The 21,512-nt window shown below is 48.6% G+C and overlaps 1 pseudogene; it reads left to right on the top strand.

The window, feature by feature from the left end:
* Window positions 1-11,837: 11,837 nt before the first annotated feature.
* LOC134506514 (growth factor receptor-bound protein 2-like) lies at window positions 11,838-20,926 on the top strand (annotated as a pseudogene).
* The last annotated feature ends 586 nt before the right edge of the window (window positions 20,927-21,512 follow it).

Consider the following 21,512-nt stretch of genomic DNA (forward strand, 5'->3'; position numbering starts at 1 on the left):
TCATTGCCAGCCACATAGCATAGTTCAGTTTATTCAGCTTGCTACCTGGATGCCAAACTGCAAGAGCTTCAAAGGGGTGGAACAAAACAACACAGATGCACACTCACACGCTCACAGACACACGCACACACCTTTTCTGCCCATTTCCTGTCACATATGCTTAACGTTCTTGGACTCTTATGCAGAAGGAAACTTTGGAAGCTGGTAGGAGATGGTTTGAGAAGACAAGAGGTCCCGATTTGCTTTGTGCTTTGTAGGTTTTATGGAAGACTTTTGTTTCATCGCAACGTAGTGTTCTTGGGAATAATCTCTTCTTTTCCTCTGTCCTAAACGCCACCCTTTGACTTCGGTTGATTTGTCCCAGAAGGTCCTCAGTCACCCACGGAGGGGGCCAGGTCTACTCCTGGGCTGAGCCCTGCCCCTTCGGCAGCCACGTGCGGGTCCTTGGCGCAGCTCCCCCTCGTCTCTCCTCAGGAGGAAGCCCACAGCTATGCATGTCCCCCCAGCTTCCTCCCTCGGCCACAAACGAAGCCCTGCTGCGGCCGGCTGTGTGCCCGCCCCGCCCCGCCCCGCTCCAGAGAGTCTAGTGCATCCTTTTTCAGGCCCCTTCCGCATCCTGACTTCTCACGACGCCAAATCCCATCTCGAGCCCCTGCTTGCTCTGCGCCATCCCAGAGTCTTGGAGAACGCCAGCAGCCCTGGTGGCCGGCGGTTCTGCCTGTGGCCCAGCCTGGGCAGTGCTGGGCCAGATGTCTCGCCTGACCAGGATCCGTGTTCGAGGGAGGGAGCCGGGTGGCAGGGCCACCACTGTGCCGCTGTTGCTGTTGTTGCTGTTGCTTATGATGAGAACATCCAGGTCTTACCCAGGAGTGGAAGGAGCAGGGGGTTGAGGCGAAGCCTGCTCGCTTTCCCACGCCGATGTTCTGCATCACACACTGCAAAGACATTGTTGAGTTAAGGGGCACGAAACTGTCAGCTTCACTTTGGCCTTCCCACCTGTCCTTGAAGGGAAAGCGGCTTCAATCCGCACTGCAGTTTTATCTGAGTGAGGACGAGTGGCATTGTATTCCAGTTCTGTTTGTCACTGGAGCCACCACCTGCTGTGCAAATCCCAATGTGCAGCTCTGTCTCAGTGCTTCTGGGTTGCCCCCTCCTCGCCCGGATGGAACCGAGCGGCCCACCCAAGTCATCCGGCAGCTCGAAACCATTTTCCGGCAAACCCGGATGAATTTTCTCCGGGAGAATCGGCGGAGGCTGTTGCATGGAGGACCGCAAGGGGCTGCTCTGTTGACCCTGAGTTGGCCACGGGTCTTGGCTCCCCAATTCATCTGGAGTTGCCCAGATGCAGAGCAGTTTGGTGTCCAGCTGCAGGGAAAGGGTGAGGATGATGCCCCCGTCCCCAGCCCACCAGCCGAGCAACTTTCTATGCATTCCTTTTGAGAGCCAGAAAGACTAACATTTGGGTAACTCACTGGCTTTGTGGTTTTTTTTTCACCGCAGACCCCTCATGGATACCACTAATTCTGACTATATATATATATATATAGTCAGAATTAGTAGAAGAAGAAGAAATGTGGGAAAGGGTTCCAAGGCAAGGGGAGAGATTCTCTTTATAGAGAAAGAGGAAACTCGCTTCTTTCTGCTGGAGTGGGAGGGCCAAGATCTCCTCTGCGCTTCTGCTGATGTAGATAAAATGGGGTGGGGTCGGAGTTTGGGGCGAGGCGGGAAGTGGTGCTACTGCTCTGCAGGGGTTCTGTGGACTTCGGTGCCCTTGGCAGAGTATAGCCTGTGTCGTAATTCACGTGAGAACGCTTTTGGTCAACGTTTGATTGCTTTATGCCAGGCAATGGAGGAAAAGAGGTTTTGCTCACGGGGAGCTGTATATTGGGGTGGGGGCAGAATTTGGCTCTGGCCTGCTGGGGGGCGGGCACGGAAGGACAGTGCCCTGGGAGGGGGCAGGCGAATCAGATCCTTTCCTCTGGGTCCCCCGTGGTCTCCTTAGTAAGATGAAAAGTTGAAACAAGCTTCCCACCATATTCACGCATGATGAACATAATAGAATATTTTCCCCTTTTAAAGAATAGATATGACTATAAAACCCAAGTTCCACCTAATTAGAACTGGAGGTGGTAAAGCCGTCCTGCCCGAGAGCAAACGCTTGTTAGGAGCCAGGCTGCTCTTACCCCTCTCAACTTTTAAAAAAGAATAACAATTTTTTTAGTTCCAATAATTTATTATCTATCTGATATATATATATATATATATATATATATATATATATATAAAGCCTGATGTAGCACCTCTAGTTTAATAGCAGTATTTTAACTCCCATCTTTTAAAATATATATATATATATAAATACATATATACATACATACATACATACATATATATATATATATATATATATATATATATATATATATATTTCTGCCCACCTGTCCTTGTTATTTTTAATGAAAGAACGAACGAACGAACGAACACAGTTGCAGACCCTTTCCTGAAAAAATGAGATCTACCTCTGGTCTGGGGGGGCAGGGGGGGTCCTGCATACTGTTGGAAAGGAATATCCCATAGAGGGCATCCACCCATTGAAATTCCCTGCACTTCTTACAGGAAGGGTCTGGGAATAAATTTGCATAACAACTTTTTAAAAAAATATATGTGTGTATATGTATATGTATATATATACACGTCTTAAAAGATTAAAAAAAATGCCCATGACCTTAATTTTTTGCTCTGACCTGTATCTTCCTTGATAGGTATGTAGAGATAGCTTGTTGGTCTGATTCACCAGCAATAACAAGGAGAAAAAATGGATAATAATCTTTTTTCTCAAGGCAACCCTTCCAGTAGGATCAGGTGAGCCCATACGGGGATCTGGGAAATTGTAAATTCAGCCCCTGAACTGGCACTGAAATCTCTCCCCCCACCCCACCCCAAAGACTGGGCTGCAGCAGAGATGGCCCCAGAGATGCAGGCCCAGGTCCCAGAGTGGCATCAGCGGACCTGCCACTTGGCTGTCACCGGGAGGCCTCAGCTAGCTGGGGCCTGGCCGGGCAGGCAGCCCAAGCTCTTTCTGAGCCCTTGCTGCGCCTGTCACTGCTGCCAGCCCGGGGCATGAAGAAGACCTCGCCTCTTTGCTTGTACTTTTGCAAGTACGAAATCTGGTCTCTTCCTGTGCGGTTGTGGACCTGTTTTCTGGAGAACAAAAATGGGGAATGGGGAATCGGGACATTCCATGTTACACACCGACCTCCGTAACAATTCCCAGACTTCCTTGGAGGAAGCCATGCCTGGTGCTGCTCGATGCAAGTGGGTGGGTGGTGTCGAGGTGACCTGAGAAGACCACACACCTCCCAAGGGCCAGCCCCGCCCAATGCCTGGGAAAGCTCGGTCGCTCTCCAGCCGTGCTTCCGCACCACAAAGGCTCACCCGTGCCCGCCTTGGCCAAGCATGTGCCAGGCTTTGGTGGGACACGTCTTGGGTGCCCGAGAAAGCTGGCCGTGGCTACCTCGAGTTCTGGCTGGTCGTGCTGCGTAGGGATGGCAATGCCCAGAGCCTAAGGCAGCCATGCAGAAGGGCCCCCGGTGCTGAAAGTTGGAGGGGGCTGAAAGAGAGAAGCTGATGTGTCTTTGTGATGCCTTTGATGGCATCCTATTTTCAGAAAGAAGATCAAATGCAGAATAGATTCGATCCATAACCTTTTCAGTAGGGCTAAACTCTCTACCAAATGGTATCGGAAAGACCAGAACAAAATCCAGCCCTCGAAGCCATGAATTTTCAAAGGACCCCTGGGCTCCGCTGGCATTGCCCTGAAGTGCCCCCCCCCCGACCCCCAGGAGACAGGGGAGAGGAGGGTGCGGAGATTGACACAGGCAGACTTCAGGCCTGAAGGCAGAACTTTTCAAATGAAAATTCAGTTTCCTGGAATTTTAATGGGGAATTTGAAATGCAGGAAACAAGAGATGTGGCTTCAAGACCTGAAATTCAGAATTTGGCTTTTAGATTTTTTAGAATGTTTTCTCAGATCTTCACAGATAGGAACTTTATCAGCAATTCATCAACAGGAAAAAAAACCTTTTTCGATATTTATTGTTCGCTTTCAATTCTTGTCAAATGTGTCAGATACCTTGCAACTAAAAAAAAATAGGGCTATCATCCAGTTAAAGAAATATTTGTTGATTGGTCATATGGATTTTAATTGACTAACCAGCTACGTTAATCCATTGCATCTGTGTAAATGTATACCTGAGAGAAAAACAGTGCCATGGCTGTTTTTATCTTCTACAAAGATGCCTTATGCCAGCAATATCTTAAACAGAGGGTGCTATACGCTGTCTTCTCTCTAATACAGACCAGAAAAAATTGTCAGTTTTTTAAAGTATGTGTATCCAGACCCATTTTAAAATGGTTCAAGACTCCTTTGAGTCAAAGCTTGATTTCTGATGACTACATGGGACATTCATGTTGTTTGCCTGAGAGAAATCTGGAAGTGGCTTGGCACGGATTTCTTCAGGCACATATTTCCACTGTCCCGGTCCATCTGAGTGCCCTGGTGGTCTCCATCCAAAAAGCTACCCAGGGCTGGCCAGTCCAGGCTAACCAGGTGCTGCCACAGCTTGCTGTGACCAGAAAGAAGGGATATATACAATTTGTTTCATTCGTTTTTAAAAAAAAAGAGTTGCCCTCACTCTGTAGCTTGAACACCAACCACGCCCAGGTCCACAACTGGGGTGGGGGGTGGGGCAAGCAGGGCATGTGCCCCAGGTGCCGCATTGGGGTTGCTCCAAAATGAGCACTGGGGGGGTGCCAAAATGGGCGCAGAATCCATGTTTGCCCCAGGTGACATAGACCCTAGTTGCGGGCCTGACCAAGCCACAATTTGCTTAACTTTGATGTGACTCTTTTCTTTCCACTTTTGGGCTTTCAATCTTCAGCAATTTTCCTACCATTTTAAATTTCAAGTTTGGGGATTGCGGAACACAGCAGATCGATCTCTTCAGCTCTCTCCAATGGGGTTAATCCTTGACTTCTGCATTGGTTGGGGGGGGGGGGGAAATGCCAAGTTGGGTAATGTTTGAAACCATTGGCCAGAGGAATTGGTGTGTTTCTATAAAAAGGAGAGGTATTTCCAATTGTCATACTGTGATAAGGGTTTCACTGATATTAAATATATAGAAAATAGTATTATTATAATGCATTTAATATTAAGAAATAAATTCGGATTTATATTTTAATGAGGGGACACAATCAAAATTGCTGTCCTATCCAGAATCTAGTTGCAGAAGTATTTTTTGCTAAGGGGAAATACTCTTCCCTCTCTTCCCCCACACCCCTCGCTCATTCTCAGACACAATTTTAAAACGTCCAACAATATAAAGGCTCTGACTGTTAACCCCCTTGAATCAAATCAACAGCAACAAATGTTACAAATTTTTGTTGGATTCATTTTTCCCCTTGATGATGTTCATTTACATGCTTAATTGTTTGGGTTTTTTTTCCTAATAGAGAGGTGGGGGGAGATGAAAAAAAATTTAATCATTTCTTTATAATTTAATATTCTATTTTAATAAATGCATTTATTACATATAAATGTAGTAAGGAACTGGGCTAAATAAAAATACTTTTTATTAGGTAATTTATTATAAGGGAAAAAGGATATTTTATTTTATGATAAAGTGATCCTTAAAAAGATTAGAAAGTTTAGAATATATGTAGGTTAAAAATACATTTGTATCCAGAGTATTGCTTAAAAAGTGTTTTTAATATATGTTTCTTTCCCCCCCTTCCTTTTGTGCGTGCGCGTGCGTGTGTATCTGTACAAGTGAGTAGTTATGGTAAGAAATAGCCGTTCCCAGAAATGAAAAAGCTATCGCAAAAGTTGTACGTTGAAATGATTAAAAACGACAAACATTATGAATTGGACCACGGAAGCGCCACTCTTGGCAACGCAAGTTGTCGCTTCCGACTTAAGGTGGCCCCCCTCCTCTAACTGCAAAGTGGACCGGGGGAGCGACCCCCTCCCGCCCGCCCGCCCGCCCGCCGCGGCGTCCCACCGAAGCCCCCTTCCCGGGGCGGGCGGCTCCTCTGGTCCCTGCGCCAGCCGGACTTCGAGGAGGAGCCCCCCCGCTCGACCGGACAGGGGGAGCCGAGCGCAGAGCCGCCCGGTCGGTCGGAGGGCCGCGGCTTGCCGCCTCCCGCGCGCGTGGCTGGGCGCTTCCCGCTGTCCGGCCGTGGCCAGCGGCTGCCCCCCCAGACAGCCGTCCAGAGACGCCCCGCAGACCCCGAGCAGGAGCTGCGGCTAGAAGGGAAGCGCTAGAAGCCCGTTCGTTGTCCGGTAGTCAACAGCACCGGCGGTCCTTCGTTTTTTCCCCAGGACAGATCCGGGTCTCCTTTTACGGGAGGCGAAACGTTTCCTTCGGCGTTTGCTGCCCAGCCCGGTGGCGGAGCGTCTGTCCCCAGGCTTGGGGCAGAAAGCGCCAGGGCGGGCGGCCCGCCTCCTGGGCAGACCGGAGAGGGTGCCCGAGATTCGGGGGTGGGCTGGGGAGGAAGGCGGGGGCGTTAGGCCAGGATGAGCGGAGGGAGGAGGCGGGGGTCTCGCCGCCTCCCCGCCCCCCCCGCCAAGGACGTTCCGGGCTTCCAGACAAGGCTTCGCGGAGCAGGTTTCAGCAGGGAGATTGTCTTCCATCTAAAGCTCCCCCAGTTTTCCAGTAACTTCTTCCCTCTTTTTTTCATACCGAAAGGAAAAAAAAAATAATCTGAGGAGAAAAAGGAGGAATCGCGCTGCTCCACGAGGCCTTTTGGCAGATTTCAGACACAGCAATCCAGCGCTCCTCTTTGCTTCGGGACAGGGACGGTTGCGGCTCTTCTTTCCGCCCTGTAGCAAAGGAGGCCGGCGTCCCGGCTGAGCTCCGGCAGCCTTTTTTTAACCAAAAAGAGAGAGAAAGAGAAAAGGAATAGCTAAGTATATATATAAAAAAGAAAAAAAATCTTTCTAAAAGTATAAAACTTTCTAATGTATTTCTTATAATCCTATAGAAGATGATAAAAATGAATAGTAGATGCTATCCATATAAAATATAAGAAAATTGATAATCCCAGACTGAGTGGAATGTAAAATAAACTCATAACCACAGCAAGTTTTTTGTTTGGTTGGTTGGTTCGGTTAGGTTAGGTTTCCCAGCTGATCTTTTACTCTTTGGCTGAAATTTGATCCCCACTATAGCAACTTTCTGTCAGTCTAAGCTATAAGGTTATTTTTTTACAGAATGGGAAAATTATGAGATCTGATAATATGTATTTTTTAAAAAACAAAGAACCTTTTTTTTATCGTTGATCTTTTAAAGTGTATCCACGGAACACAATACCAGACAAATGCTACTCTTTATACTTTTAAATTTTGACTTTCTGTACTACTCTAGGAAGGTCTCTGTTTTTTTAGAAATGAAATTGAAATAGGAGAATGAGATTTTTAAAGGTTTCTCCGGGTTTCTTGAAAGATGAACGATTGTTTTCCTTGGACGGAAAAAGAAAAAGATAAGGAAGGATATTCTCAAAGCTACCAAAAGAAGTTTGGAAGGTTTGTCAGAATGATTTCTGCATATAAACGAGATACATATCCACACGCCGCGTGGTAGATGAAAAGCAGCAGAGGAAGCCGTTCTTCTGGACAGGGGTGTCTGTGGGGCGTGGTCCAAAATACCAAGTGGGCGGCCCTAACGGAGGGATCAATCTGCACCTGTGAAACAGATGGCGCTTTCGTCACACCGTCTTGGGCACCATCTTGACTTTTTTGACCACGTCCTGTGGACCCCTTGCCTCTGGAGGAAAGGTTGGGCTAGTATTCTCCACCGTATTCTCAACAGGAGCATGCCTGTTTTCATTCTTGTTGAATATGCAGCGGGAAAAACAAAATCCCCCTAGTTTAAAGGAATAACTTGGAGTAAAACTCGCTCATCCAAGGGAGGTGAAATTGCAGGGGAAGGCCAACAAGCACCAGGGACAGACCTTCCGTGCTCTAGGCAGTAGGCCAAGCTGGCACACTCTGCCAGTCTCCTTCACATCCGTTCCCCCATCCAGCGAGGGGTCTTCAGTGGGCGGCGGCCCTCTGGCCCTTCCTGCCGTGATCTCTACCCCCACCCCCCACCCCACCCCCGCTCTTCCATTCCCATCCAGGTCTCCGAAGCAAAACCGAGGAGGCCTGCCAACCCGCTGCACAGGTCCCTGCCTATTTGCTCACTGGCAGTGATCTGTAGAAATCAGACTGCATACCCACCTGTAGAAAATCAGCACTTTTCCTTCGCTCTGATCCCATCAGTCTTTTGTTCCAGTTCTTTGATCATCCAAATCCTTGGAAATGGAAGCAAGCGGAACCCTAACCCGCAGAGTGGAGGAGAGAGAGAGAGGGCATTTGGGCGTGTTTGGAAGATTAGGGAGGACAGGGAGGGTTGGCTGGGCATTTTCCGATTAAGCCTCCCCCCTGCAAATGCGTGTAGATTAAATCTTCAAGAACCAGAGGGCGGTGCCCTGCCCGCTAAGCCTCCCTTTCTCCATTCCTTCCACCTTTCTGAGCCTCCTGACCCAGAGAGCAGATCTGGCGAAATGCCGTCTCCCCGCATAGCCGGAATCCACGGCCTCTGCAGCACAAAAGAATTCACAACTGGAACGCGGAGGAAAGAGAACCGGTGCTACTGTTATTAGGATAATTTTGACCGGAAGCCCCGGCGCCCTTTTCTCGTTCTGCCGTAAAATGACCGTTCAGAAATTGAGAAAAGCACCTCCTACGCGTATCGGTGCCTTTCGATTCTTTGCGACCCTGCCAGGATGGTTTTGAGGAGGCCCTGGATGTCGTGAGTCCATTTCAGCCGGAAGCATCCAATTTGGACTTCTTTCAGGTTGGCGGAAATGTTCTGTTGCCGGTTCTTCCTTTCTCACCCTTCTTACCTTCCTCCTAGTGGGCCAACGCAAACACGGAGCAAACTGCTGCCCCCTCCCCCCATTGGTGCCCGTCTGCCCTGGCACCCTGCTGGGCAGCCTCCCTTCTGTTAGCACTGGGTTCCCCCCTCCGCTCTCTCTCTTTCTTCCAGGGGCATGTGGTGAATCCTCCCCTCTTAAAAAGGGCTTGCAAGATGAAGGTCAGCAAGCCCCCCCCCCCAGCCTCCATTTATTTCCATTTATTTTTACCTCGTTTTGTTATTTCTGTTTGATACTTGAACTGTAATAACAGTAATGCCCAGGACTGAATTTCAGATGCACTTTATAGTTACCTTACAAATTTCAATCGGTTTCAAGCCACTGTTCCAATAACCAGCCTTTTTCCTCAGAAAGAGTCTTTTCGCAAGGGTGCTGAGAATTTTTTTCAAGTCTTGAATGGTCGTTCCAGAGCAGCCATTCCCAAAATTGCACACGGGGAAAAGCCATGTTACGATAAACTGGTCTATCTGTGTAGAGTAGGTTACTTCTAACCTTGGCGTAGTCTGCCAGCACTTCCTTGCTTTGGTAAAGGCAACATCAAAGGTTGTCCGCAGTTATTGTAGAAGCAGATATAGAGAACGTTTGCTTTTCAGGAAGCAATCCACAGTTCTTGGGGAAGACTTGAGCATTGATTTTGCTATTTAATTTTTAATGCTGTTAGAAATCCAGGATCCATTTTCTCTGAGCACTTGTAGAGACATCTTACTAGCCTCCTCTGTTCAGTTCCAACCTGAGTTTTCTCCAGATGTTAAAAGAGAATTCAGGAACTGAATCTCAAAGCAACATTTCACCCTCCGGGTCGCGAAGAAAAACTCAGATTCGTTGTCTGTTGGAATCTCTGTGGTGTAAACTGAATGGGTCCAGATTCAGAGGAGGGTGTAGAAGTCAAGGCGAATCAGTTTCTGAACCAGACTGGGACAGGATTTGCATTAAGAGATCAGAGTAGAGCGATTCAGAGTCCCTCTGTTTGGGATGAAGCTGAATAACTGAGATTTAGAAGTTGCTTTTTAAATGATAGTGACATTCAGGTACTGGGTCAGAAGAAAGCAAGACTCTTCTTCCTGCTCACCAAGCAGAGGGATTCTGCCTGAAAGGCTGTAGAAATCACTGGAGCTCTGCCTTTATAGTGTTCAGGTCCAGCTTGATCACACCGAGTGCCCCCCGTTTCTCTTGTCTTCTGCGGGCAGCTGTTCCCACACACGTGGAGGGCAGAGCACCAGGAAGGGGAATCTGCCCTCAGAGTGTCCTGGAGTCCTTGGAACGGGGATCCAGTTCTCCTTCTAAATGGAAGGATGATTGAACTTCTAAAGGCCTTCCATGATCCTTCAGAAACAATCCTCGCAAAACAATTCCTCAGGACGTTTTGCTGAGAGCCACTCAAGAGGGGCACAAACCCATCATCTTTGGTGGCCTGGAAAACAGCCGTGGCCTCTCCGGTTTGGACCGGAGTCGGTCCCCTCCAAGACTTGAGATCTTGCAGGACAGCCATCCAGATATGTTCAGCAGATCTGGAGCACACCAGGTTTGGGGGGAAGGAAGCAGCTTGGCAGAAAGTAAATCGGTTTTTCATCCCCTTCCCCTTATCTTTAAAGGAGTTGGAATCTTTAAGCAGAACACCTAATACCTCCACAGAAATATAATTCTCACCAGTCTCCTGGGGGGAAGGCACCACTGAAGTGGTCTAATTTTCAGGTAAGCCATCTTCTCTAGTTGTACAAGAAGGAAAGGCCCCTCCATCTGAAATCAACTTTTCATGGGAGAAATGGAAGGTTTGCTGTGCAGCTTAGGGTAGCGTTTCTCAGCCTTGGCAACTTTAAGATGGGTGGACTTCAACTCCCAGAATTCCCCAGCCAGCAAGGGGAATTCTGGGAGTTGAAGTCCACACATCTTAGAGTCGCCACAGTTGAGAAACACTGGTTTAGGGTGTCAAATTCACTGGTTAGGAATGGGGTGAAATCTTGAAATTCTTTAGGTTATCGGGTTTAGTCATTTATTCCATTAGATGTGTTGGAAGGTATTTCCTACAATTCCTAACCAGCAGTTGGTTGGCTGGGGATTTTGGGACTTGTGGCCCAACACCTGAAGAACAACCATTATTGTAGGTTAAATAAGGACTATTGTGGATTTAACTTTTTCTTTTAATAAGATGCTGAAATGTTTTTTCTAATTTACAAATATATTTAATATTCATGGTTCACTTTGTATTCCTATGATCCTGAGTATTTCTAGCCCATTCTTTGTTAAAATGTTGGCATTTCTTTAACATAGGAAATTTCTAGTCAATCTTTTGGAAGCTGATCATACATTCCTGGCAGGATTTGGATTTTGTTTTGTTTTTGATTCCATCTCTCCTCTCTCTATATAAAAATCCAAAAGAAAAAAAGATAGAACAAGAAAAAGAAAAAGAAGAAGAAGAAGAAGAAGGAGAAGAAGAAGAAGAAGGAGAAGTGTTGAGGCATATAGTAAAAAAGATTTTTAAAATTTTAAAATTTTAAAAAGAGAATAATGATGTTGCACAACTTGTAGGAAAACAAAGAAGGGAAAGGGTTATTGTATTAAATGTGCTAAATTACATTAAGAACTTAATTTTATTAAAGTATTGTTACTTAAGAAATGCAGAGTCTCGGACTTGATTGATTCCTGGAGGAACTGGACACGTTTGCAAAAATAAAGGAAGGGCTGTCCGATTTCTTACTTTCCCTCCTGGGCCCGCCCCCAATTGGTACAGCTGACTCAATGCAATGACTCGCTCCTTCAAGGCCCAAGAGAGGTTTTGCAGGCTGAACAACCAATCAGACTAGCAGGTCCATCTCCTGCTTCCGCATCAAATACGCTTGGATTTTGCCCATGGGAAGGCCAGGATGCGTTCCTTTGGAGACAAAGCCCTTGGCTTCCCAATGTGCTCCAAGCAGCAGCCCGGCCTGGGCCAGCCTGGCCTTTGGGAGTGGAACTGGGAGGCTAAAACGGTGGAGGGCACCAGGTTGGAGAAGCATGCCTTTCCATAAGGGTCGCAAGGCTGCTGCAGCCCCTGAATCACTGCATTTCAGCCATGTGGGATGAAGTGACTCAGGAGGAAAAGATTAGAGTATTAGTTCATAGCTATCCCTGCTTGGCTGCATCAGATGACTTCATCCTTGGCTGAGGCATCTCCAGGGCAGGGGGTGGGCATGGCACACATGCAGGCCCTCACCGCCCCCCCCCACCCAGACCACTTTTCTCCCTGTGGAGCCACTCTCCTCTGTACTGGAGGATGACGCATGCATGTTCACTCTGCAGGCATTCTGGTCCTGAGAACCAGGAGCTGGGGCACAGCCCCGGAAGGGCAAAGCAGTTCCTGTGCTTTTTGTCCAGAGGAAGAAGGCTCAAAGCATCAACCCAAATTGTCAACAGCTGAAGCTAAGCAGCCTTCCTGCCCTTGGTCCTGGCCCTTTCCCCATTCCTGGAGCTGGAGGGGAACACGTAGCATAACTAAAGCCCCCGGATCTGGCAGCCTTGGGTGGAGGCATCGAAGAACCCTGGAAACACCTGAGGGGTCCGTCGGCTAGGCTTCATCCCAGTCCAGCAGAAGGGTTTCCTTCCAAGTTGAGGACACACCTTGCATGCATGGAGGACACAAACATCAGGCCACTGAGTGATCCCTTGAGAAGCAGCCTTGAATTGTTACAGAGAGGAACTCAGAAGCAGGCAGAATTTCCTCACCGTGAAAAGCTACTAGGCAATGGAACAGCCCATCTGGAGATGCTCCATTCCCAGAGGTTTTCAAACAACGGTTTGTCCGGGATGGTCTGAGGATTCCTGACCCGGGCAAAGGGTGGAGCTACATGACTTCTAAGGCACCTTCCAACCCAGTAAGTCTATGGTCCCGTGAAAAGGTCCTTGTAAAATACGCGAAATGGGCCAAGCACCTCTCTCCTGTCCCATGCACGTCTGATGTATGGCAGGAGCAAGCAGAGCAGGGCACCAGGTGGCAGGGCACCTGTCAGACAGTACCCATCTCCTTGGGCAGCTGGTAGAGCAATGCCTCTCTGCTTCAAAGGGTCGGCGTGTGTTCTGGGCCCCCCTTGAGCAGAGCCACGGCGTGGGCTTCCTGCTTCTAGGGCTACCCGCAGGGCCTCTGTGGCGGAAATCCCTTCATGCCATCTACTACTCTCAGAAAGGCGGTTTTCATTCCTGGAGCTACAGGGGGCCCTTCTCCTACTCCATCTAGGCTGATGGGTCCCCACCCTCTGCTTGAAAAGAACCAACAAAGTGGGCCCCCACCTCCTGGAGTGATTGGTTCTCCCCTCCATCTGCTCTCAAGTGTGGTGCCCTGACATTCGGGGAGAATCTGCCTTCCTGCGACTGAAATCCATGGAAGAAAAGAGGTCCTGGCCTTCTGAATGACATCTATTCATTATTTTATGTGTGTGCTTTATCACCACCTAAATCTGGAGGGACTCTGGATGGTTTACAGATTTTTTAAAAAAGAGGATACTAATAATACTACAAAGACAGACAAGAAAAAATCACCAGCACAACAGGCGCAAATCGCTCTGCAGCTGATCCCAGTGGCCTTCCAGGAGAGCCAGGTTTTACCAGACGGGTTTCCCTGAGGAGGAGCCGAAGGTCCAGGAGGACTTCCAAGTTCTGAGCCTCTTCTCTTTGTAGCAGTAAACCCCCTTGAGAGTCCATGTGCTACAATCACGGAATCTGAATTAACAGCTACTCTGTTTTGCTTTGGTTGAATCTAAGCCTGTTTGTTCTCACCCGGACCCTGACAGCCGCCAGGCATCAAGTCAGAAATTCCACCCCTTCCCTCTGGGCCCAGGATGGAGACGTACGGCTGAGTAACATCAGCATATGGATGACACCCCCTCCAAAAAAGGTTTTGTGCCGTTGTTAAATAGAATCAGGGAAAGAACTAAATTGCAGGTTGCTCCTGGACGGAGCATCTGTATGCCTTCTCCGCCAATTGCATCCACCTCGCGGGCAGGAATGGAAGCACCCGGAACGGTGCCCCCAATTCCTGTTTCTAGCAGAGGATCCAAAAGGATGCCATAGTCAACACTACCGAAAGCTGCGGAGGGATCTAGGAGGACAAGGATGGTTGCACTCGGGCACTATGCTTAATTTATTAAATTGTCCTTCTACACTGTCCAGAGTCCCTTTTGTGAGATAGGCAGGCACCTAAATTGTTTAAATAAATATATAAGTTATGCTCCTTCTCTCCCCATCCCACCCCAGGTCATCCATGAGAGGGCCCGACTGCTACGGGTCCAGATAACTCATACTCACCGCAGCCTTCTCTAACTGTAGCCCCATCATTTCCCTAACAACCATCTCCAAAAAGGGGAGTTTGGAGATCAGATGGCCGATGTCCAGTTCTGCTGAGTCCAAGGGAGTCAGCGTCTGGAACCTTTCCTTCCATTGCAGAAGCGCTGGCACCCTTACAGATTGTGGGGGAGGGCTGCCTTGTCCCCCTCAGCCATCTTGTCCCAAGCTCTCCTCCGCGCAAGCTCGGCACCCCAGCTCTTTGGACTGAAGGTTCTCAGCTAAATCTACCCTGTTCCCGCCATCTCTCCCGAGAAGGCACAGCGGTCTTCCTCCTGTTCTGCTAACCTTGGCATGAAGATGCTTCGCTAACTGTGGTTAAGGGTCGTTTCAGCGTAACGCTGCCTTCGTCTCATCCCCGGCCCTTTGGAGGCAACTCACATGTCTCCTTATGGGTTCTGTTTTTATAGCCCCGTTTTCCCTGCAGTACCGTTTTTACAGTAGTATGGAAAATGTTCAATGCCTCATTGACAGGAATGGCTCCTACTGGCTCTTTGAGAGGGCTGCTGACGTGCCCCGCCCCCTTCCAGTTGCCACAAAGTCTCTGTGGCCCTCGCAGCTGGGCTGCCCCAGAAACCAGGTGCCAGGCTGCACAGGGGTGGCCCACAAGTTCCTTCCAGCTTTACCTAGCACCCCTCCTCATACCACTGACCTGCCAGCTGGAATATCTGGACAGAGGTCCACTGCCCACCCAGAACAGCACTCGATCCCTGTTCAGAAGCAGCCCGAGGGAGAGGTGCCCAGCACAAACCACCTCTGCCCTGATGGCCGTTTGCTTGGGATCGCACTAGGCCTTTGTTCCGGGCATCGATCCACACTTACCCAACGTCGCTCGGAATATTGGGGGGGGGGAAATAATGCTTTTCTGCCCGCTCAGAGACTGAAACAAAGGTCATTAACAGGCTTGTGAGCAGCAGCCTCAGTTCCTAGTTCCTGTTAACCTTGTTGCCCTTTCTGGACTGGTTCTAGTCTGGCCCGGTTCCATTTCAAAGCCAGAGAAGGTGAGGAACTTGGTTTCCAGCGTGGGGACATCCTGAAGGTTTTGGACATCGAGGGCGGCTCCAAGTAGTACAAGGCAGAGCCGGCCTCGCGCAAAGGTGTCTCGCACAAAGGCCAAGGAGATTTTGGGGACACAGAGGCGCGATGGGGCCTCCCTCATCCAAGAGAACATGCGTGCCCCCTGGTGCTTCTTCCTCTCAGTCGAAGTCAGAAATAATGTCAAGCACTGGAGGGTGTTTCAAGACGTGGCTGGCAAGTCCAGGTAGTCCTCAACTTATGACTATTTGTTTAACAACCATGTGAAGTTATGACAGCGCTGAAAAAAGTGGCTTACCACCGGTCCCTGCACTTATGGCCATCTCAGCATCCCCATAGTCACATGATCAGAGTTTGGGCACTTGGCAACCAGCACGTATTTATGATGGTTGCAGCTTCCCAGGGTCATTTGAGACCTTCCCAGCCAGCTCCTGGTAAGCAAAATCAATGGGGAGCTGCATGATTCACTTAACAACCACACGATTCATTTAACAACTGCAGTGATTCACTTAAGGGCCATGGCAAAAAAGGTTGTAAAATTGAGTGTGACTTGCGTAATGACCATATTGCTTAGCAACAGAAATTCCAGTCCCAGTTGTGGTCATAAGTCAAGGACTACTGGTATTTCCTCTGGGTGGACAAGTTCAATTCTCTGAACAAGCTGGTGGGTCATCATCGATCCAACTCTGTCTCTGTGATCTAAGAGGTCTTCTTTTGAGATCTTGAGCAGGTGCCTCTGCAACCCAGATACATCCAGGGTCTGTTTGACTTCATTCCTCAGGAGGTGGGGGAACTCAGCTTCTGTGTAGTTGCAGTTGGCTGGGGAATTCTGGGAGTTGAAGTCCACATATCTTAAAGTTGCCATGATTGGGAAACACTGTCTTAAAGTGCTGAAGAACTGGACACAGCTCTCACTGTGGGGTCTGGCCAAAACACATCAAGTTCCAAATATTTGGAAGCTGTACTTCCGTTGATGCCAGCTAAAACTGCCATTCCTTATTTTCACACCCACATCGCATGGCTGACTCATATTTGTGTTGCGCTCAACTACCAGGCAGAATTCCTAGAATGATGTAGAATTTCTAGGGATAGACTGCAATGTTATCTTTAAAATAAACATAAAATGAGATGCGCTCCAAATATTTCCCCAGATTGGCCAAAACTACTGGAATGACCATTGTGATGTACACGGAGGACACCCGGTTTGGAAAGGCTGCCCCGACCATACAATCGGAATCCCCCCTTTTTTTTTACACGTGTTGCAACTTTGATTGCATAGCCACCATAGCTGTAGCCACTACCCTGATTTTTATTACCCCTCCCTGTGGATGCCCCTGTGCCCCAGGAATCTTCAGCAGCTTTCTGAAGAATTCCCCTATCAAGTCAGACTTTGGAATGGAAAAGCAGAATTAGCTGCCAACATAATCGCTCATGAATGGCCTCTCCCGGCATTAGCCAAATTGATGTCATGGCCAGCTGAGGAAGATCTGATGCTGAAGTGTCCAGTTTCCCAGGATCTCTCCTGCCATGGCATGGCTTAGCTTGACGTGGGACAAATCTCACCAATCTGGCTGGGCTAAAGAAGAATCGTCCTTGCAGACAAGAATGAAGCCATGCAAAAGAGTGCCAATGACTTTTATATCCATGGCTGTTCAAACTCATTTCTACCTCCCAACCTTCCCACAAATTAGCAGATGCTCCATGGCCTTGAAGCAGAGCAGCTGATGCATGCTTACAGATCTGACATCTCTGGCATGAGGGCCACCGGCCTCTACCTCAAAACCTACACAAAGGAATATCAAAGCGATGGAGGAGAACTTGAGACAAGGTCCACTTCAAAGCTTACTTTGTGGCAGGGATGGTGGCAAAGAGGGATGGTTTTGAGGAATTTGGGGCCTGTTACAGTTTTTTGCCTGCAGGAGGCGTGAGAAGATTGCTTGGTGGCCCAAGTGAATCTCTTTGAAGAGGAAGTCTGTTCCAAGCTTGATTTTATATTGCAGTTTTACGCCAGGAGGGGCACCTCTGACAGCTTTGTCTGCAGTTGGGATGGCGGCTTCTCAGGTTTGTTGCAGCCTGAGGTTGGGGCAGACAGGAGACTTACATCCCATGCATACCGTTTTTGCCAATCCTGGTTGATTAGGCCAGACTGAGAAGGAAATGACCACCCCATCGCCTCTGTGAGTAGTTGACAAACGTCTCCACTGATTCCACTGGTCAGAAGCAGGTGGGGTCAAAGGGGCCTCCAAACTGGGTTAGCGCCTATTTTTAAAAATGTTTACCGTATACATCCCTTGTCTGTATGTACCTTACTGAAGGCACTGAGAGAAACAAGGGGATCAGGAGAGCCCCATTCCTCCTACTCCCACCACAGTTCACCCTCAAGAGCGATCGACGTGGCTTTGGTCCCAGATCCAAGCTGGAATCGTCTAGTCCTACCATCTTCTTGAGGAGGCAGCAGGCAAGCTCTCCTCATTCAAAGGCACATTAACCACCAACAGTGCCCAGCCCCTTCCATTGTGTCCTTGATAACTTCCACCAGTCAGGCATGACAGGGTCCAATCTGCAGGTGGCAGAGCTAACAATAGAGAGAACCCTGCCCATTCATTCAGGATCCACAGATGCAAACTAATGGCAGATAATCTTGCAAGACAAGACTTCTGTCACCTTAACTGGACTTGATAGCTAGTGTCTCATGCCAAGTGATTTTTATCCTCCAGATGATGAGCAAATTCTTCGCCACAACCATGCAAGGGATCTTCTGGCCCAGATTTTCCTGAAAAGGATCATGGAACTTTAAACAAGCTGTTGGATAGCTATCCACGGATGCAATAAGAGAAGCAAGCCTCATCACTCTTACTACCATGCTGTAGGCTTGAATTTAAGCCTTTAGCGATGTCTGGCCGTTCTTTGCCTTACACCAACCTTGCTGCAAGTGTTTTGTCTGCTGCTTCGTCTCCCAGAGCCCCTCAGGAAGTCAGTCCAGGAGCTGCCTTGGATCAGCAGGTGGGAAGACACCTCCAAGGCGGACACTGGAGCTCATGCGTGGCCTCCTGCGTACGTCAGGTCGGTGATCCCCAGGGACAAGGCCAGCATGGCCATCAACTCACAAGCAGCTTCTTCCCTCTGTCAGGCAACCCCAAAACCGATCCTTCTAGCCGCTCAGGCGGGGATGAAGCGACGCGGCAGGGAAGCCCAAGGCAGCATTGGCACCAGGGGGCTGCAAAGAGGCACTGGGCTTGTGTCCTCCAGGAGCGTCCCACCCCGACTCCCCCCCTCTGCCCATACCAAAGGAATTTTCTCCCCTGCCCTGAACTCCAACATCTTCTTCATTGCCTGCTCCTGCCCCACCAGGACCAGGGTCCCGTTGTGCCATCCGCTCACACCTTCTCTCTCAGCTTGGCATCAGGGTGCTTCTGACCAAGACTAAGTGCCCCTAGCAGAACTACACCATCCACACCGCCTCTCTAAATCCCTTGCTCTTACCACATGCTCCTAATTTTGCGTTGTTGGCTCTCCTTCCTGGTCAGAATTTTAAGCATACGTGGTTCAGTTCAACTGAGTCCAGTTGCATGGTTTTCCTGCCATCCTTGAAAGGTCAAGATTATCTTCTTCTCTCTCCTTAAGGGGCCCGAAGAGGGAGAGCCTGGATGTGCATGTTACTTTAATGTGTGGATAGTGTAGTTTGTGGCTTAACAGGTGAGAATTTGGTCATCGTGATTTGAAAACAGGGGCTTACAAGTTAGCGCAATCTCTGAAATTTCAACAAACCATGATGGGGAAAAAAACCAGTGGGTGAACCAACCCCACTTACAAGACGCCCAACAGAGGTGTCTCTCCAGCCGAGTCCTCATTCCATCTTTAGAGGCCGCAGCGCAACTCCAACGCTGAGGTTGGATCTTTGGGCAAAAATCTTTCAGGGAATGTTTCTAGAGCAAACATTTTTATGTTCATTTTTACTTGCATTTTTACTGCAAGACCATAAGGATACCTCTCCTTTTCCAGAAGGTATTCAGTGCTACACCAGCCTTTTAGAAGGGTTGGGAACAACAGTAAAATGCCACTAATGGCCGGCCTTAATTTTTTATTTTGGTCAATATTTAAACCAGATTTATTTAAGCTCCCCACCCACCAGTCACTAATTACACTTTTGCAGGGTTGACTAAGCAGCGTTGGGGGCAGGGCAGAGGGGGTCAGGCAGGGTGGAATATGACTTGCTGTCTTTAACACGGATCTCTTGCCACTCACTCCTTTCCCTCAGGTCAGTCTCCAGAATGGAAAAAAACTCACCCAACAGCTCCATCAAAGTGCTCTGAGCTTCTTCTCTTCTTCTTTTCTTCTTCTTCTTCATCCTGATCATCATCATCCTGGTTTCCATTGTGCTCCGACATATTTATCCAGAAGAGTAGCCCTATGGCCAGATAAGGCCAGGCCTCACCTACCCCAGCTTTCCATGTCCCTCAGAAGCTGACTAGATGCCCCCAGGAAGCTCCAAAAAGCAGACTGGGGGGGGGCTTTTTCTGCCATCACCCCCCACTGTGATTTCAGGTCTGCTGCCAATGGTTCTGGAGGTAGCAACATACACCTGACACCTGTCTCTTAAAACCCCCTTCTTGGCTGTCAAATTCTAGTTTTAATGTTGTGTAGTATAAAGAAGTCCTTCCTTTTATTGTCCCAAAACTCCCTATATTTCATGTCAGTTTCAGTGGATGACCGCCAAGTTCTAACATTTAGGGCAAAGAGAATACTCTCATTCCCTTCTCCATCTCATGTCTCCCATCCCCTTTCACTCAAGGCTCAGATGCTTAGTCCTGACATACCCTATCCTTGATCAACCAGTGGGACCAGGACAGTATTCACACAACCCACATAACCTGCATTCATAATACACTGAAGCATAAGCTAACCCAATGTCATTTGCCCCAAAGTGTCTTGAAACTTAATGTCATACACATCAAGAGGAACATCTTGACTGCACCAGCTGTGAGCCGGTGGAACAGACTGTCACATGAAGTGGGAAGTCCTCCTTCATTAGAAAACTTCAGACAGAGGCTGGACAGTCGTCTATCAAGGACACGCTTGTGGCTTTTGTCCTGAGCAGGCAACTGAACCTTAGAGGACTTCTAAGCTCCCTTCCGACTCTAGACTTCTATGAAAGGCTGAGCTCATGCGCCTTGCTAGGATGACCCAATTTGTTGAAACCAATCCAGCTTAGCAGGTGATGCATATGCAAACCCTACGGTTCCATGAGAAGAATCTTTGTTCTGGACACAAACCTTACAGTTCCTGAGAATCCCACCTTCCTTTTTGGCTAAGAAGTTCCTTGTCCTCCAGAGGTCCTCAGTTCTGGAGAGCCACAAGGCTTTTTGACGCTCCCAGTCTGAACTCTTGATGTAGGGCATCCCCCTTCTCCCACAGAGCACTGGAGTTCTGGCTGGGTCCTGCTGGAGAGTGTGGTCCTGCTGGCCCTCAGCTGCAGAGTGTCACAGAGGTCCTGGCCTCAAATTTCCCATTTCTCCGTCTTCAGAGAACGGAATCTGGGTCTGTGGCAGGCAGAAGCCAGGAGGCTGCTGAATGTAGCCCAGGGAAGCTCAGCCGGATGGGCTAAATAACCCGTGCCCCCAGGTGTTTCTTCTGAGGAGCCAGAAACATGGACCGGTCCTCTCCTCCTCTTGTCTCGTTATTGGACGGGTGGGGGAATGACTATTAGAACAGCAGGACAAACGTTTCCTTCAAACTTGAGATGAGGAGAGTCCCAGGTCCAATCATCACCATCTTCCAGCAAGCTTCCAGAACATTATTAGACGTCTTTTATTTAAACACTTAAATGCAAAATCTGAAAGATCACGTCAAGCACAAATTCCAGTTCACCACATTGCACACATTAGAATTCCCCCATTTTATTATTTACACAAAGGTTGCAATTGGACCATGATAAAACTCTGGTGGCAAGGCTTGGAGAACCACCCTTAACATGCTCTGATATTTACCATCTGTGGATTATCGAAAGGGGGACTGTCCTGGACCCTACAAGAATCTGCTTATCCAGGCGCAAATCCTGCAAGAATGCGGGAACAGTGATGCACTCTTTCCAGAACTGCCACTGAGAACATGTGCAAGACACAAAGGTAGCAAGAATCCAATTCTAACAGAGGGGAAAGGAGGGAGATGCGGTGGGACAGCGGGGATGTCTG

The sequence above is a fragment of the Candoia aspera genome, chromosome 17 (assembly GCF_035149785.1).
Source record: "Candoia aspera isolate rCanAsp1 chromosome 17, rCanAsp1.hap2, whole genome shotgun sequence".
Taxonomy (NCBI): Eukaryota; Metazoa; Chordata; class Lepidosauria; order Squamata; family Boidae; genus Candoia; species Candoia aspera.